The sequence below is a fragment of the Microchirus variegatus genome (assembly GCF_963457635.1).
Source record: "Microchirus variegatus genome assembly, chromosome: 18".
NCBI classification, from domain to species: Eukaryota; Metazoa; Chordata; class Actinopteri; order Pleuronectiformes; family Soleidae; genus Microchirus; species Microchirus variegatus.
Genome location: NC_139819.1, coordinates 21,184,210 through 21,202,852, shown reverse-complemented (window position 1 = coordinate 21,202,852; position 18,643 = coordinate 21,184,210).

The following is an 18,643-nucleotide window of genomic DNA, read 5'->3' as shown; positions in this document are numbered from 1 at the left end:
TGTATTCATTAATTTGAGTCATAATGTTGTTTATTCGTGATTCCTTCCCCCACATAAACAATAATAATTAAAAATCATCTTTAGGCTACCTGTCAAATTTAATAATGTAATAAACTTAATGTTTGCAAACGGTTTAATTTAATTGGTCTCAAAGAGCAATGTGGTATGGGGTTTGTTTTCATAAATGCTGTTGAATGACATAATGCAGCTATATCTGACTGGTTTGGTTTCCTAAGTGAGATCCTATCAGCATTCTTGACAGTGTAGTTCGTGGGAAATCACATTTTTCCAAGCAGATGGTTTATCAGTTTTACCTCAGTCTGGATCTTTCCTCCATCTTTCTTGTTCTCTCGCTGTACCCCTCCCTCCACCAGAACATCTCAGTAAAATATGTGCTAATTTCTTTTTTTTTTATCTTACCTGTTCATTTAACGGCCGTCTGTTTAGACAAATATTATCTCATGCCTATCCGTCAATTATATGAACTCATATTGTGGGTTTGACTGCATCACTTCATCTGTTTTCTCTGCCTGACAAATACTTGCCAGCCAATGGCAGACATTTTTTGAAGTCTTGAAGCTGTGTGGGTGTCATATTCCCTCCCTACATTTCATTTAACTATGAGTTTCCGTCAGTCGCCATGGAAACCCAGACACACCACAGACCCTCGCACATGGTAATACCTATTAAAGCAAAAATCTGGAATATACTGTAATGGATTGGCTGTAATTGGATTAGTGTACTATTACAGCCATTTCCCCTTATCTTCACAGCTCTCTACGGGATCTCTTTAATGCTCTAATCACTCTGGTTACAACCAAATGCAAGTGCTCTAAGTATATAATTCACACATTCATGCAGATATGCAGTGTGCAAATAGGCTTTTAAAAAAATCTCCCTGACCACAGTGCACTATAGAAAAAAAATTACCTTTCTCTGATGATTTTAATAAAAGAGGTTGAGAACGGCAAGGCTTCTTCTGCTCCTCCATCTACGCCCTCTTGGCTGAAGGAGATTTCTGGACAGATGTAACAGCTGAGTGATGATTGGTCTGGGTGGGACGAAATGCTCTGCACTGGAGCATTAAGAGGTTGCTTGCTTCATTATGTCTAAGACTAGCTTTTTGATTTGGTTGCCAAAGAGTCAATTTTCTGCCCACTGCCCTCGTGCATTTGAAGAGATAGAGAGTGTTGATTTGTCCAGGTGTAAAACCTGCATCCCACAAAAGAATTAAACAACCTGGGCTCATCTCAGAATAACAGCTGTCGATTTAGGATGCAAATAATTTTTAAGTTTTGATGATTTAGTTTGTGAAGAAAAAAAAAATCATTCCCTTGATTGTCAAACAAAGGATGAGAGATGCCCTGTCAAAACCGGAAGACAAATATTGCACAACATGTATAATCTAGCTGGGAAATAAGCTTTGAAGTTAACATTGTGACATTTAAATTAATACCAGGTAGCAAGTCTCAGGGCTGTGCTTTATGTTAAGAGAATGATTGGCATATACTGTCTATCAGGATGAGGATTTGCCGTCTGCTGCTTTTATTTATTCCAGTACCAAGAGCTCTAGCTCGGTAAAATGTTATGAGCATTTCTTGCGATTAAGCAAAATTAACATCAGAGGGAGCTCAACTAAAATATATATATATTTTTTAGTTTAGCAGTTGTATGGCTCCACCTGCAGAAATAGTTCCAAGTTGACTGTTGCCTAGCAACACAAACAATGAGCATCTTGCATGTTACATAGGTTGTGTATGTTTCCATTAATTGTGCAACCAGAGAAAATAATTTGGCTGGGTTGTATGATCTTGCGCAAGGAGTTTGCATGTTCTCCCCGTGTGTGCGTGGGTTTCCTCCGGGTTCTCCGGCTTCCTCCCATAGTCCAAAAACATGCAGATTTGCTGATTAGGTGAATTGGTCACTCTAAATTGACCATAGGCGTGAATGTGTGAGTGACTGGCTGTTTGTCTCTGTGGCCCTGTGATGGACTGGCGAACTGTCCAGGGTGTACCCTGCCTATCGCCCTATGTCAGCTGAGATAGGCACAGCATCCCCCGCGACTCTCTGGTGGATGATAAAGTGGTAGATAATGGATGGTTGGATGTATGATCTTGCAAGGTAACAGCTCCATCTGACAGTACACTGCATCATTTCCTGCTCTCAGTAGATCTTCAGTAACTTTTTTAACTAACATTCAGAAATGCAAGACAGAGCAAGTTTTTGTACATGCCATTTGTGTTATGGTAACAACAGCAGAGGAAGACGAAAACATTTGAGGTTTCTCCAAAATCTCACAGAAGAAAGAGAACTTTCAAGTTTAGTTTTGATTTTAGTAAAGACAACAACAGCTTCATACAATATATTAAAACCTGTCATGTTTTGACAATTTTGACATGGTGGCCACTGTGGGTACTGCAACAAAAAATCCCATGGGGCCCAAAAAGCAATTTTCCCATTGACTGCAAATTGCAATTGTAAATAAGACACCTGTAAAAGTGTCCACAGAACACCTCGAGAGATGGACACGGGCTTTTATAGTTTGTTTGTTTATATTCTATATTTTTAATTCATGGAGTTTCATGTTTGAAAAACATTCCTAAAGGTCATAAAAAGCCCAGACAAATCTTATTTCTCAGAGTGACGTCACAGCTGTGTACGAGCACAGCCAAGCGCGGTCATGTGGCGTCTCGGGAACGGCGCTGCTGTCAGTGAACCGTACGACATGAAAATTTCATGAGAAACGTGAATAAATGAAGACAATGAGGGGGTTTCGTTTACATTTAAAAAAATATTATGATAAAGCAGGTTTTAGTTATTTATTCGTCGCTCATTAACATTTATTTTCAAACGTGATCACTGTGTTCAGTCCCGGACATCGTGACACCGATGACGGTGTGGACTGCGGAGCTGCGGCCGTGTGATGCACTGAGACCTGCGGTCACTTCACCACTGATTCCCGGGGAGGATGTTTGTCTTATGGTCACTATCTGATCATGAAGTTCCTGTTAAATGTGATTAACATGCAAATTAGAGTTGAATATAAACAGGTTGAGTGAAAAAAAAATTGAGTTATAAAACTACTTTAACACATTGTTATTGTTCCTAATTGTTATTATACAATTATATAAGGGAAAATTGGGTGAGCGGCTTCATAGGAATGAACGGAAGCGAAGGGGCAGAGCTCTATCCAGTTCATATAATACATCCATGGTCACAACACACTCACAGTTGTAGCTGGATGGATCATATTGATTTGATATATATATAAAACCACTTACTGTCACCTATCACAGCAATGAGTTAAACCATTGCAGTTTGACATCCTTTACTTTTCTAACTGGGAAAATAACAAATACAATAGCATTAAGTTGTCTAAACATAACTGTTCTGTGTAATAAATATCTTCTGATTTTAGCTTTGTTATATGTATTAGCTACATGGCCCTACAGTGTAGTGATACAAGGATAACCAGAGCTTCTCATGTCTTGACTATTGCAGGCAAGAGTAGCTGGAGAGAGCAGAACAATGAAAAGGAGAGCAAAAAGTGGGGATATTGAATGGGTTTTTAGTAAGAAAGGTGCACAGCAGAAGAGAAGGAGGGAAATGAAGGAGAAGGTAGTGAACTGGAGAGACCAGGAGAAGAAGAAGATCACAGAAGGAGATGAAGAAATAAGTGAAGGAGAAGAGGATGGGAGGGATGAAGACTGCTGCAGATTCAGAAAGTGAGACAGAGGCAGGAGTGACAGGGAGGAAGAGGGTCCTCAGCCTTTCAAGTTTTTTTTAAATTATTTTTGATTATTGCACTTTTTATTTATTTTAATTTTGCTATTAATACTGGGGCTGTAACGATACACAAACTCACGATTTAAATTTGTATCACGATTTTTGACCCACGATTCGATACATTCCACGATTGAAATAAAAAAAAAACAAAAAACATTTTATTTAAACAACATTTACTTATATAACAACTTAATGTAACATTTAATAACAAGTGATGAAATTGCTGTGTTTAAAACAAGTCTATACACAGAAAAGTAAAGTTTATAGCCTATTCGCGTGACTCCATGGGCGCCGCCATTATTCTCCGACGTCATTTTGGTGAAGTCGGGGTAGTTCGATCAGCCCCGACTTCGCAAGTAGGAGGTCCCACTTCGACAGGTATTCCACTTTTTCTAGTTGGAGATAGGGTAAGTCCCACGTCCGCCAACTGGTTTGGATGGGCTCTGGAACACAGCATAAATGATCAATCAAACTGGGAATTTGTCCCCAAAGCATGCTGGGAAGTGTAGTTCTTCATGAGAAGCAGTTTTGTTCCAGTGGAAATAACTTGTTTTGATAAACAGCAAAGGTAAGACAATATTTCTGCTTGTATTTCTTGAAAGTCAGTTGTTGTTTTGCTCTTATTTTGGGGCTGGATCCGTGAATCTTGTTCATAGAGTGATAAAAATGGTAGAATCTGTAAATTCTAGGGCGTTTCGGGATTCTGTTTTGTCAGATCGCAAGACAGGTTCATGGCTCTGAGTATCGCGATTTCGATTTCAATACGCATATCGTTACAGCCCTAATTAATACTTTTGATTTTTAAGAAATGCATTGGGCTTGTTGCTGTTGTTCATGATAAAACAGTAATTAGATTTCAAGTATTTTTATGTTTGTTATGTTAAATCCATTCACATTTGGGAATTCTTGCTGAGAGTTACTTTTCTGCAGGCTGCCTACTTTCCTGTAGTTCGTATGTGTGGTATCTTGAACACAACAGTATGTTAAGTGTAGTGCACCATGTTTGCCAATATCTGAATAAAATGTTAAGGGGCTCTATGTCTCAATATGAGAATGCTAGAAATTAATTTGTTCCAGTTTATGGACACAATGTCGGCACATTGCTCTTTTAGCGCTTAAGGGACTGGGAGCAAAAATGATTCAAACTCATGCATTTGCTGTATTAAAAAGTAAATTATCTTTTCTTTTAATTACCTCCCCCTGGACTTTTACATGTATAGAAGGCAAGGCTTGGTAGGACCCATCAATCTCATTGAATTATTCACAATTGCCATTCTTTAGGTTTAAGATTCACTCATGGTGAACATTATAGGGGCCAAAACATTTCTAATGACTTGACTAATGACTAATGGATTTTAATTTTTCTTAATTCTCAAAGCATAAAATGGAAGCAATATCCAAAGTTAAGGGAGAGAAGTTATGAGTGTGACAGTCAGTTGTAAAGTATTTGCTAACCATTTGTTTTCATCTATCCATGTAGGTTACAGTTTTTTTCTCCTCACTTTCACTTTAGGTTGTGTCTGCATCATTTTCTATTTAATGTAAAATAAATGAATTGAAACTTGTGCCAAAGCTGTTACCCCCTGTAATATTGATAACAATAATAATAATAATATGCTTGATTTGTATTTTATTTAACATAATACAAGGTGCTCAAGCCTAATGAAGTATCCCAAGGCGAAATAAAGAAATCTCTGACAGAACCAGACTCAAAGATGTGCAGAAACCCACTTCAGGGACTTCCGAATGTCAGCTGGCAAATTTGATGAACTTCTATGTCATGTGCTACCTCATATTAATCATCAGGCAATTACTTACCTAGTTACTACTAAATTGTAGTCAGATTACTTTACTCGTTACTGTATTTGAAAAGTAACTTCACAACTTATTACTTTACTTTCCCGTTTCTTCCTACCGTGTAGATATATGGACAAACATCACTTAGCCTGCCCACATAGTGTTTATTGTATAATGTATACAAAATGGCATGTAGAAACATATGATCCAACGCAGACTGGATCATTTCTCTATCTACCACATCCATATATGACACATACATAATGATTTTTATGACGAGGATCGAGTACAGTCGCGATGAAATAGAGGGGATCCGAGTAGATATTTCTCATTCTCAAGAGCGTCACAATCCACACTCACTCATTCATTAATTCCTGCAAGTTCCTGTGTTTTCCCTGCTGCTCCGTGTCTTTGGAATCATTTTATTGGTGTTCCAAACTAATCTTGGACAGACTCTAAGCGGGTATAGACAGGCGCGTGCTGGCCGCAGTTTTTGCATGCGTCATCACAACATCGTTTCGGTGGTTACCGGGGCGAAACGGGAGGAAAAAATAGGGCGTCTTTAGGACGTCCTGCATAAAAGTAGGCCGTAATTAGGGTTCGAGCACGACTGTGCAAGAACCCTATTGTAATCGTAAGAGTTATTATTATTATTATTTTTCCCACGAAGAAAGTGCCTTTTTGAAGGCCTAAACGGATCTCAAACCTCGTGAATTTTTGGGACAACATCATACCTAACTTAAATCGCGGAACCACAGTGGTTCGGTGAATGTGCGTCAAAAAATGGAAGTGGGCGGGGCTAAATACTGACGCAAAAAAGTGCTACTAGGTCAACTCCTGTCGGGAATAACGTACATGAACGAAACTTGGTACACACGTTCATTAGGTTGTGCCATGGGCAAAAGTCAATCACAAGTTTTCTGTGAAACCTACAGGAAGGCCGCCATTTTGGATTGAAGGCGAAAACGGAGGCGTTTTTGGCGAATTTACAGCATAACTTGCCGTAGATACCAAAATCTACAGTTTTTGAGCAATCACCTTCAAACTTGGCGAGGTCGATGTGGACCAGTTGAGGTACGATCTAATCTGAAATTTTTTTTGAAATATCGCATGGCGGACGTATTTGGTGGCGCCAAAGTTGGCGAAAATTCCAAATTTTCCCAACACGCAACGAAACGCTTATAACTTTGCGATGGAAGGTCACGTCGGTGCCAAACTTGCCATGATTGATGATGGGTAGTTGCTGAAGACACCTATGCAAAAATGATCACGTTTGAAACCATCGCCTCCTGGTGGTGGAAGAGAATATACAAAAAAAAAGTTTATTTACGATTTCGGTAATAACTTTTACAGAGTTTGTAAAAGTGTCACTCAAAATGACACTGAAACATTGAAAACACATGGTAGATGATGCGTGTTGAATATGATAGCGCATTCTTTAACGGTGTAGCAGCGTGGGCGGAGCAAAGTCGGATTTTTGCGACAAAAAAACAAACTCTTATAACTTTGCGAGTCCTGGTCCAAACTGAACCAAACTTCCTTGGATTGATGTTCCTCCAGTCCTGACGACGTCTACATGAAAATATTCAATTTCGAAAACAGCGCCCCCTGGTGGCAACAGAAAGAATTTTATTTGCTATTAAATCTATCTTGTCCTAGAGCTTTTGTGCTATCACCTTCAAACTTGGCGAGGTCAATGTGGACGAGTTGAGGATCAAAAGTTAGTGAAAGCTTTCTAAAATGTCGCACGGCGTACGAGATAGGGGGCGCTAAAGTTGGCGATCATTCTGATGTTGACCAAATCTCTTATAACTTTGCATTGGAAGGTCAGATATGAACCAAACTTGCCGTGGTTCATGATCGATAGTTCTTAAAGATGAATATGAAAAAACGGTCACGTTCGAAAACAGCGCCTCTAGTGGTGAGAGGAATATTACCCAAAAAAAGTACATTTATGATGATAACTTTGTGAATCCTGTTCCGATTTGAACCAAACTTCCTTGGATCGATGACAGTCCGACCCTGAACAAGTCTACCTGAAAATATTTAATTTCGAAAACAGCGCCCCCTGGTGGCAACAGAAAGAATTTTATTTGCTATTAAATCTATCTTGTCCTAGAGCTTTTGTGCTATCACCTTCAAACTTGGCGAGGTTAATGTGGACGAGTTGAGGATCAAAAGTTAGTGAAAGTTTTTTAAAATGTCGCATGGCGTACAAGATAGGGGGCGCTAAAGTTGGCAAACATTCTGATTTGTAAAAACAGACAACAAAACGCTTATAACTTTGCGATGGAGGATCCAATGTCCTTCCCTGGATTGATGCCTTGGAGTAGTCTATAAGACAATATTCAATGTCTTAACGACGCCCCCTGGTGGCAGCAGACTATGCCATCTACTGTGCAACACTAAAGAAACTGGTATAACTTTGTAAATCCTGTTCCAATCTGAACCAAACTTCCCTGGATTGATGACAGTCCAACCCTGAAGCAGTCTATATGAAAATCTTCAATTTATAAAACAGCGCCCCCTGGTTGCTGGATATAACATTACATTTCACACTTCTTTATGCTGCTATGACAGGGATTGTTGTATCCTCCTCATACGTGATATGTGGGACCACAAAACCGCTCCGACCATGTCAGCAACAGACGACTTCCTGACAGGAAGTGGAACACCAAAACAGGAAGTAGAATTTAACTTTGCCGTACGTTGCCCTATCTCCACGAAACATTATATTTATTATTAGGGTTCGAGCACGACTGTGCAAGAACCCTATTGTAATTGAAAGAGTTATTATTATTATTATTATTATTATTCTTCACACAAAAAAAGTGCCTTTTTGAAGGCCTAAACGTATCCCAAACCTCGCGAATTTTCGGGACAACATCAGACCTCGCTGAAAATTTTGTAAAACAGTGGTTCGGTGAATGTGCGTCAAAAAATGGAAGTGGGCGGGGCTCTAGACTGACGCAAAAAAGTGCTACTAGGTCAACTCCTGTCGGGAATAACGTACATGAACGAAACTTGGTACACACGTTCATTAGGTTGTGCCATGGGCAAAAGTCAATCACAAGTTTTCTGTGAAACCTACAGTAAGGCCGCCATTTTGGATTGAAGGCGAAAACGGAGGCGTTTTTGGCGAATTTACAGCATAACTTGCCGTAGATACCAAAATCTACAGTTTTTGAGCAATCACCTTCAAACTTGGCGAGGTCGATGTGGACCAGTTGAGGTACGATCTAATCTGAAATTTTTTTTGAAATATCGCATAGCGGACGTATTTGGTGGCGCCAAAGTTGGCGAAAATTCCAAATTTTCCCAACACGCAACGAAACGCTTATAACTTTGCGATGGAAGGTCAAGTCGGAGCCAAACTTGCCATGATTGATGATGGGTAGTTGCTGAAGACACCTATGCAAAAATGATCACGTTTGAAACCATCGCCTCCTGGTGGTGGAAGAGAATATACAAAAAAAAAGTTAATTTACGATTTCGGTAATAACTTTTACAGAGTTTGTAAAAGTGTCACTCAAAATGACACTGAAACATTGAAAACACATGGTAGATGATGCGTGTTGAATATGACAGCGCATTCTTTAACGGTGTAGCAGCGTGGGCGGTGCAAAGTCGGATTTTTGCGACAAAAAAACAAACTCTTATAACTTTGCGAGTCCTGGTCCAAACTGAACCAAACTTCCTTGGATTGATGTTCCTCCAGCCCTGACAATGTCTACATGAAAATATTTAATTTCGAAAACAGCGCCCCCTGGTGGCAACAGAAAGAATTTTATTTGCTATTAAATCTATCTTGTCCTAGAGCTTTTGTGCTATCACCTTCAAACTTGGCGAGGTCAATGTGGACGAGTTGAGGATCAAAAGTTAGTGAAAGCTTTCTAAAATGTCGCACGGCGTACGAGATAGGGGGCGCTAAAGTTGGCGATCATTCTGATGTTGACCAAATCTCTTATCACTTTGCATTGGAAGGTCAGATATGAACCAAACTTGCCGTGGTTCATGATCGATAGTTCTTAAAGATGAATATGAAAAAACTGTCACGTTCGGAAACAGCGCCTCTAGTGGTGAGAGGATTATTACCCAAAAAAAGTACATTTATGATGATAACTTTGTGAATCCTGTTCCGATTTGAACCAAACTTCCTTGGAAAAATGACAGTCCGACCCTGAACAAGTCTACATGAAAATATTTAATTTCGAAAACAGCGCCCCCTGGTGGAAACAGAAAGAATTTTATTTGCTATAAAATCTATCTTGTCCTAGAGCTTTTGTGCTATCACCTTCAAACTTGGCGAGGTCAATGTGGACGAGTTGAGGATCAAATGTTATTGAAAGCTTTCTAAAATGTCGCGTGGCGTACGAGATAGGGGGCGCTAAAGTTGGCAAACATTCTGATTTGTAAAGCCAGACAACAAAACACTTATAACTTTGCAATGGAGGATCCAATGTCCTTCCCTGGATTGATGCCTTGGAGTAGTCTATATGACAATATTCAATGTCTTAACGACGCCCCCTGGTGGCAGCAGACTATGCCATCTACTGTGCAACACAAAAGAAACTGGTATAACTTTGTAAATCCTGTTCCAATCTAAACCAAACTTCCTTGGATTGATGACAGTCTGACCCTGAAAAAGTCTATATGAAAATCTTCAATTTAAAAAACAGCGCCCCCTGGTTGCTGGCTATAACATTACATATCACACTTTTTTATGCTGCTATAACAGGGATTGTTGTATCATCCTCATACGTGATATGTGGGACCACAAAACCGCTCCGACCATGTCAGCAACAGATGACTTCCTGACAGGAAGTGGATCCGCCGCAACAGGAAGTAGAATGTAACTTTGCCATACATTGCCCGATCGCCACGAAACATGATATTTATTATTATTATTTTTCCCACGAAGAAAGTGCTTTTTTGAAGGCCTAAACGGATCTCAAACCTCACGAATTTTTGGGACAACATCAGACCTAGCTTAAATCGCCGAACGAAAGTGGTTCGGGGAATGTGCATCAAAAAATGGAAGTGGGCGGGGCTAAATACTGACGCAAAAAAGTGCTTCTAGGTCAACTCCTGTCGGGAATAACGTACATGAACGAAACTTGGTACACACGTTCATTAGGTTGTGCCATGGGCAAAAGTCAATCACAAGTTTTTTGTGAGTCCTACAGGAAGGCCGCCATCTTGGATTGAAGGCGAAAACGGAGGCGTTTTTGGCGAATTTACAGCATAACTTGCCGTAGATACCAAAATCTACAGTTTTTGAGCAATCACCTTCAAACTTGGCGAGGTTGATGTGGACCAGTTAAGGTACGATCTAATCTGAAAAGTTTTTTGAAATATTGCATGGTGCACGAGATAGGGGGCGCCAAAGTTGGCGAAAATTCCAAATTTTCCCAACACGCAACGAAACGCTTATAACTTTGCGATGGAAGGTCAAGTCGGAGCCAAACTTGCCATGATTGATGGTGGGTAGTTGCTGAAGACAGCTATGCAAAAATGATCACGTTTGAAACCATCGCCTCCTGGCGGTGGAAGAGAATATACAAAAAAAAAGTTTATTTACGATTTCGGTAATAACTTTTACAGAGTTTGTAAAAGTGTCACTCAAAATGACACTGAAACATTGAAAACACATGGTAGATGATGCGTGTTGAATATGAAAGCACATTCTTTAACGGTGTAGCAGCGTGGGCGGAGCAAAGTCGGATTTTTGCGACAAAAAAACAAACTCTTATAACTTTGCGAGTCCTGGTCCAAACTGAACCAAACTTCCTTGGATTGATGTTCCTCCAGTCCTGACGACATCTACATGAAAATATTCAATTTCGAAAACAGCGCCCCCTGGTGGCAACAGAAAGAATTTTATTTGCTATTAAATCTATCTTGTCCTAGAGCTTTTGTGCTATCACCTTCAAACTTGGCGAGGTTAATGTGGACGAGTTGAGGATCAAAAGTTAGTGAAAGCTTTCTAAAATGTCGCACGGCGTACGAGATAGGGGGCGCTAAAGTTGGCGATCATTCTGATGTTGACCAAATCTCTTATAACTTTGCATTGGAAGGTCAGATATGAACCAAACTTGCCGTGGTTCATGATCGATAGTTCTTAAAGATGAATATGAAAAAACGGTCACGTTCGAAAACAGCGCCTCTAGTGGTGAGAGGAATATTACCCAAAAAAAGTACATTTATGATGATAACTTTGTGAATCCTGTTCTGATTTGAACCAAACTTCCTTGGATCGATGACAGTCCGACCCTGAACAAGTCTACCTGAAAATATTTAATTTCGAAAACAGCGCCCCCTGGTGGCAACAGAAAGAATTTTATTTGCTATTAAATCTATCTTGTCCTAGAGCTTTTGTGCTATCACCTTCAAACTTGGCGAGGTTAATGTGGACGAGTTGAGGATCAAAAGTTAGTGAAAGTTTTTTAAAATGTCGCATGGCGTACAAGATAGGGGGCGCTAAAGTTGACAAACATTCTGATTTGTAAAAACAGACAACAAAACGCTTATTAGGGTTCGAGCACGACTGTGCAAGAACCCTATTGTAATTGAAAGAGTTATTATTATTATTATTATTATTATTCTTCACACAAAAAAAGTGCCTTTTTGAAGGCCTAAACGTATCCCAAACCTCGCGAATTTTCGGGACAACATCAGACCTCGCTGAAAATTTTGTAAAACAGTGGTTCGGTGAATGTGCGTCAAAAAATGGAAGTGGGCGGGGCTCTAGACTGACGCAAAAAAGTGCTACTAGGTCAACTCCTGTCGGGAATAACGTACATGAACGAAACTTGGTACACACGTTCATTAGGTTGTGCCATGGGCAAAAGTCAATCACAAGTTTTCTGTGAAACCTACAGTAAGGCCGCCATTTTGGATTGAAGGCGAAAACGGAGGCGTTTTTGGCGAATTTACAGCATAACTTGCCGTAGATACCAAAATCTACAGTTTTTGAGCAATCACCTTCAAACTTGGCGAGGTCGATGTGGACCAGTTGAGGTACGATCTAATCTGAAATTTTTTTTGAAATATCGCATAGCGGACGTATTTGGTGGCGCCAAAGTTGGCGAAAATTCCAAATTTTCCCAACACGCAACGAAACGCTTATAACTTTGCGATGGAAGGTCAAGTCGGAGCCAAACTTGCCATGATTGATGATGGGTAGTTGCTGAAGACACCTATGCAAAAATGATCACGTTTGAAACCATCGCCTCCTGGTGGTGGAAGAGAATATACAAAAAAAAAGTTAATTTACGATTTCGGTAATAACTTTTACAGAGTTTGTAAAAGTGTCACTCAAAATGACACTGAAACATTGAAAACACATGGTAGATGATGCGTGTTGAATATGACAGCGCATTCTTTAACGGTGTAGCAGCGTGGGCGGTGCAAAGTCGGATTTTTGCGACAAAAAAACAAACTCTTATAACTTTGCGAGTCCTGGTCCAAACTGAACCAAACTTCCTTGGATTGATGTTCCTCCAGCCCTGACAATGTCTACATGAAAATATTTAATTTCGAAAACAGCGCCCCCTGGTGGCAACAGAAAGAATTTTATTTGCTATTAAATCTATCTTGTCCTAGAGCTTTTGTGCTATCACCTTCAAACTTGGCGAGGTCAATGTGGACGAGTTGAGGATCAAAAGTTAGTGAAAGCTTTCTAAAATGTCGCACGGCGTACGAGATAGGGGGCGCTAAAGTTGGCGATCATTCTGATGTTGACCAAATCTCTTATCACTTTGCATTGGAAGGTCAGATATGAACCAAACTTGCCGTGGTTCATGATCGATAGTTCTTAAAGATGAATATGAAAAAACTGTCACGTTCGGAAACAGCGCCTCTAGTGGTGAGAGGATTATTACCCAAAAAAAGTACATTTATGATGATAACTTTGTGAATCCTGTTCCGATTTGAACCAAACTTCCTTGGAAAAATGACAGTCCGACCCTGAACAAGTCTACATGAAAATATTTAATTTCGAAAACAGCGCCCCCTGGTGGAAACAGAAAGAATTTTATTTGCTATAAAATCTATCTTGTCCTAGAGCTTTTGTGCTATCACCTTCAAACTTGGCGAGGTCAATGTGGACGAGTTGAGGATCAAATGTTATTGAAAGCTTTCTAAAATGTCGCGTGGCGTACGAGATAGGGGGCGCTAAAGTTGGCAAACATTCTGATTTGTAAAGCCAGACAACAAAACACTTATAACTTTGCAATGGAGGATCCAATGTCCTTCCCTGGATTGATGCCTTGGAGTAGTCTATATGACAATATTCAATGTCTTAACGACGCCCCCTGGTGGCAGCAGACTATGCCATCTACTGTGCAACACAAAAGAAACTGGTATAACTTTGTAAATCCTGTTCCAATCTAAACCAAACTTCCTTGGATTGATGACAGTCTGACCCTGAAAAAGTCTATATGAAAATCTTCAATTTAAAAAACAGCGCCCCCTGGTTGCTGGCTATAACATTACATATCACACTTTTTTATGCTGCTATAACAGGGATTGTTGTATCATCCTCATACGTGATATGTGGGACCACAAAACCGCTCCGACCATGTCAGCAACAGATGACTTCCTGACAGGAAGTGGATCCGCCGCAACAGGAAGTAGAATGTAACTTTGCCATACATTGCCCGATCGCCACGAAACATGATATTTATTATTATTATTTTTCCCACGAAGAAAGTGCTTTTTTGAAGGCCTAAACGGATCTCAAACCTCACGAATTTTTGGGACAACATCAGACCTAGCTTAAATCGCCGAACGAAAGTGGTTCGGGGAATGTGCATCAAAAAATGGAAGTGGGCGGGGCTAAATACTGACGCAAAAAAGTGCTTCTAGGTCAACTCCTGTCGGGAATAACGTACATGAACGAAACTTGGTACACACGTTCATTAGGTTGTGCCATGGGCAAAAGTCAATCACAAGTTTTTTGTGAGTCCTACAGGAAGGCCGCCATCTTGGATTGAAGGCGAAAACGGAGGCGTTTTTGGCGAATTTACAGCATAACTTGCCGTAGATACCAAAATCTACAGTTTTTGAGCAATCACCTTCAAACTTGGCGAGGTTGATGTGGACCAGTTAAGGTACGATCTAATCTGAAAAGTTTTTTGAAATATTGCATGGTGCACGAGATAGGGGGCGCCAAAGTTGGCGAAAATTCCAAATTTTCCCAACACGCAACGAAACGCTTATAACTTTGCGATGGAAGGTCAAGTCGGAGCCAAACTTGCCATGATTGATGGTGGGTAGTTGCTGAAGACAGCTATGCAAAAATGATCACGTTTGAAACCATCGCCTCCTGGCGGTGGAAGAGAATATACAAAAAAAAAGTTTATTTACGATTTCGGTAATAACTTTTACAGAGTTTGTAAAAGTGTCACTCAAAATGACACTGAAACATTGAAAACACATGGTAGATGATGCGTGTTGAATATGAAAGCACATTCTTTAACGGTGTAGCAGCGTGGGCGGAGCAAAGTCGGATTTTTGCGACAAAAAAACAAACTCTTATAACTTTGCGAGTCCTGGTCCAAACTGAACCAAACTTCCTTGGATTGATGTTCCTCCAGTCCTGACGACATCTACATGAAAATATTCAATTTCGAAAACAGCGCCCCCTGGTGGCAACAGAAAGAATTTTATTTGCTATTAAATCTATCTTGTCCTAGAGCTTTTGTGCTATCACCTTCAAACTTGGCGAGGTTAATGTGGACGAGTTGAGGATCAAAAGTTAGTGAAAGCTTTCTAAAATGTCGCACGGCGTACGAGATAGGGGGCGCTAAAGTTGGCGATCATTCTGATGTTGACCAAATCTCTTATAACTTTGCATTGGAAGGTCAGATATGAACCAAACTTGCCGTGGTTCATGATCGATAGTTCTTAAAGATGAATATGAAAAAACGGTCACGTTCGAAAACAGCGCCTCTAGTGGTGAGAGGAATATTACCCAAAAAAAGTACATTTATGATGATAACTTTGTGAATCCTGTTCTGATTTGAACCAAACTTCCTTGGATCGATGACAGTCCGACCCTGAACAAGTCTACCTGAAAATATTTAATTTCGAAAACAGCGCCCCCTGGTGGCAACAGAAAGAATTTTATTTGCTATTAAATCTATCTTGTCCTAGAGCTTTTGTGCTATCACCTTCAAACTTGGCGAGGTTAATGTGGACGAGTTGAGGATCAAAAGTTAGTGAAAGTTTTTTAAAATGTCGCATGGCGTACAAGATAGGGGGCGCTAAAGTTGACAAACATTCTGATTTGTAAAAACAGACAACAAAACGCTTATAACTTTGCGATGGAGGATCCAATGTCCTTCCCTGGATTGATGCCTTGGAGTAGTCTATAAGACAATATTCAATGTCTTAACGACGCCCCCTGGTGGCAGCAGACTATGCCATCTACTGTGCAACACTAAAGAAACTGGTATAACTTTGTAAATCCTGTTCCAATCTGAACCAAACTTCCCTGGATTGATGACAGTCCAACCCTGAAGCAGTCTATATGAAAATCTTCAATTTATAAAACAGCGCCCCCTGGTTGCTGGATATAACATTACATTTCACACTTCTTTATGCTGCTATGACAGGGATTGTTGTATCCTCCTCATACGTGATATGTGGGACCACAAAACCGCTCCGACCATGTCAGCAACAGACGACTTCCTGACAGGAAGTGGATCCGCCGCAACAGGAAGTAGAATGTAACTTTGCCATACATTGCCCGATCGCCACGAAACACGATATGTGAGTCAATTGAACTTCCCTGAACATATTAATGGACACGCCTTTGACCCAACAGGAAGTCAGCCATTTTAAACAGGAAGTGCCCTGTAACTTTACCGTACATTGATCAATCTGCACGGAACTTGACACGTGAGACCAGGAACCTATCCTGGACATGTCTGCAAAAGCTAAACTCCAAACAGGAAGTGGAACGCCAAAACAGGAAGTAGAATTTAACTTTGCCGTACGTTGCCCTATCTCCACGAAACATTATATGTGAGTCAAGGGAACTTCCCTGAACATGTTAATGGACACGCTTTGACCCAACAGGAAGTCAGCCATTTTAACAGGAAGTGCCCTCTAACTTTACCGTACATTGACCGCTCTGCACGGAACTTGGTATGTGAGGCCAGGGACCTATCCTGAACACGCAAACAATGTCCTCCCGTCAGAAAGTGTAACGCACTTAACAGGAAATAATATATGACTTTACTCCACAGCCCAACATCCGCACGGACGGCGCCAATTAGAACTACGACAGCAAGCAGCGAATGAACGAGAGACGAGATCAGGGCGCAAGCGACGAGGTGGGCGCGGGTCGCGACGTAGCGTCAAGCTCGAACCCGTTACCACCGCTTGCGGTGCTAGTTTCTTATTATTTTCAGTACAGGGCGCCTGGACGCCCTGCTGGCTAAAAGCCTGTTCTCCGGCGTCTCCATATCCATCTCCCTCCTTAGCACCAGCAGCTATGTCACTCAAATCGATCTCCATGACAACAGTGCCCAGGCAAGCACACACACAAGCAACATGTATGCACACACATCACTTAAAGGGATCAGAACTTTACACACAGGCAAACATGGCTTGGGTAACGCAGAAAAGCGCGTTACTATAGACTAGTAAAGTAGTGTAGTTACCGATATTTTTAGTGTAATGTGTTACTTTACTTTGTTACCCGATAAAGTTATATTGTTACTGTAATCCGTTACCCCCAACACTGCCTGTTGATGTCGCCCAGAGACTGGCTGAGGACCGCAGCCCTTGCCGTCAGCTCAGTCCCTTGACGGAGTGACAGACACTTACAAAATATATCACGCAGCCGGAAACGATGGATTGGCTCTCCGTAACCGACATAGAGCACTTTACGTAGGAGTGAAAATTGGGCTTAGGCCTCCACACAAAAAACAACGTAAAAGTGGCACAAGAAAAGATGGGGGACAGGTAAGTGGTTGAGGTGAGAAAAAGGAGAGAACACAGTGAGAGGATAGAGACAGAGGAGAGAATCCTTGAGTTGGGTTGTGACAAATTGGTGTCTTGCACCCCAAAGATACTGGTAATAGAAAACATGAACTCCTCAGGAAAAGAAGGACAGCCTTTCAACAGAATACGGTCTGCAAAGTTTTCTGGTTACATCCAATGGAGATGTTACGCAATATGGTTTTACTTTACACATGATGATTAAAGATCAATTTCATGATTGGAGCTACAGAATAATGTAAAGGTGTAAACATTATTTGGGTTAAATGCACCTTAATTATAGTGTTATTGCATCACTGACACTCACCCAACCCTTCAGGGACCAGTATTATCTGGAGTAGACACAAGAAATCAAGTCATAGTTCCCCATTGGAGATACATGAGATAGGTAGTTAAAACAGGAATCCCACAGGGATGTCAAATGAATCAATGCCTTACACAAATAGTGTTTTGTCACTGGCAGTTTTGCCTTGAGAGAAATAAAATGTGAAATGCCAGCATCCTAAAATGCTAGTAGACTTTTGGGGAATGTTTTTGCTCTAAAACAGAATATGAAATAGAAAATGAGTTTTTAAAGCATAACCCTATCAAGCCTGCAGATGTATTGTGGCTGTTTTGTGCCATGGGGCAGTAAAAGCTATACTTAATGTCCCTGTTAAAGGATAGTTTGGAACCTCTAATGTGCTGGCCTGTTTTGTTGTAGGCTTGAAATCTTTCATGTGAGTCTGAAAAAACTCCCAGCTGAGATAACTGAAGGGTTATTTGGGAAACAATAAGCGTAATTATCTTTGCTATGAGTTTTTTTTCGTGGACTTTAGGGGCCCCAACCAAAGGTGACCTCAGTGGCCCAATATGGAAACAATGCTATGTCATTTGTTTCTTTTCAGGTTCTTTGCTTTATCTTTTTTTTTCACGTTTCTCGTGTTGCCACTTTCAAATTTCAAAGCAGAGAGCTATTGTTAATTCAAGGGGGTCCTCATAAATATTAATTGCTGGACTCAGCTTTGGGCCCCAGGAAATTGAAGACTTTGCCTGCCCCATCTCAACA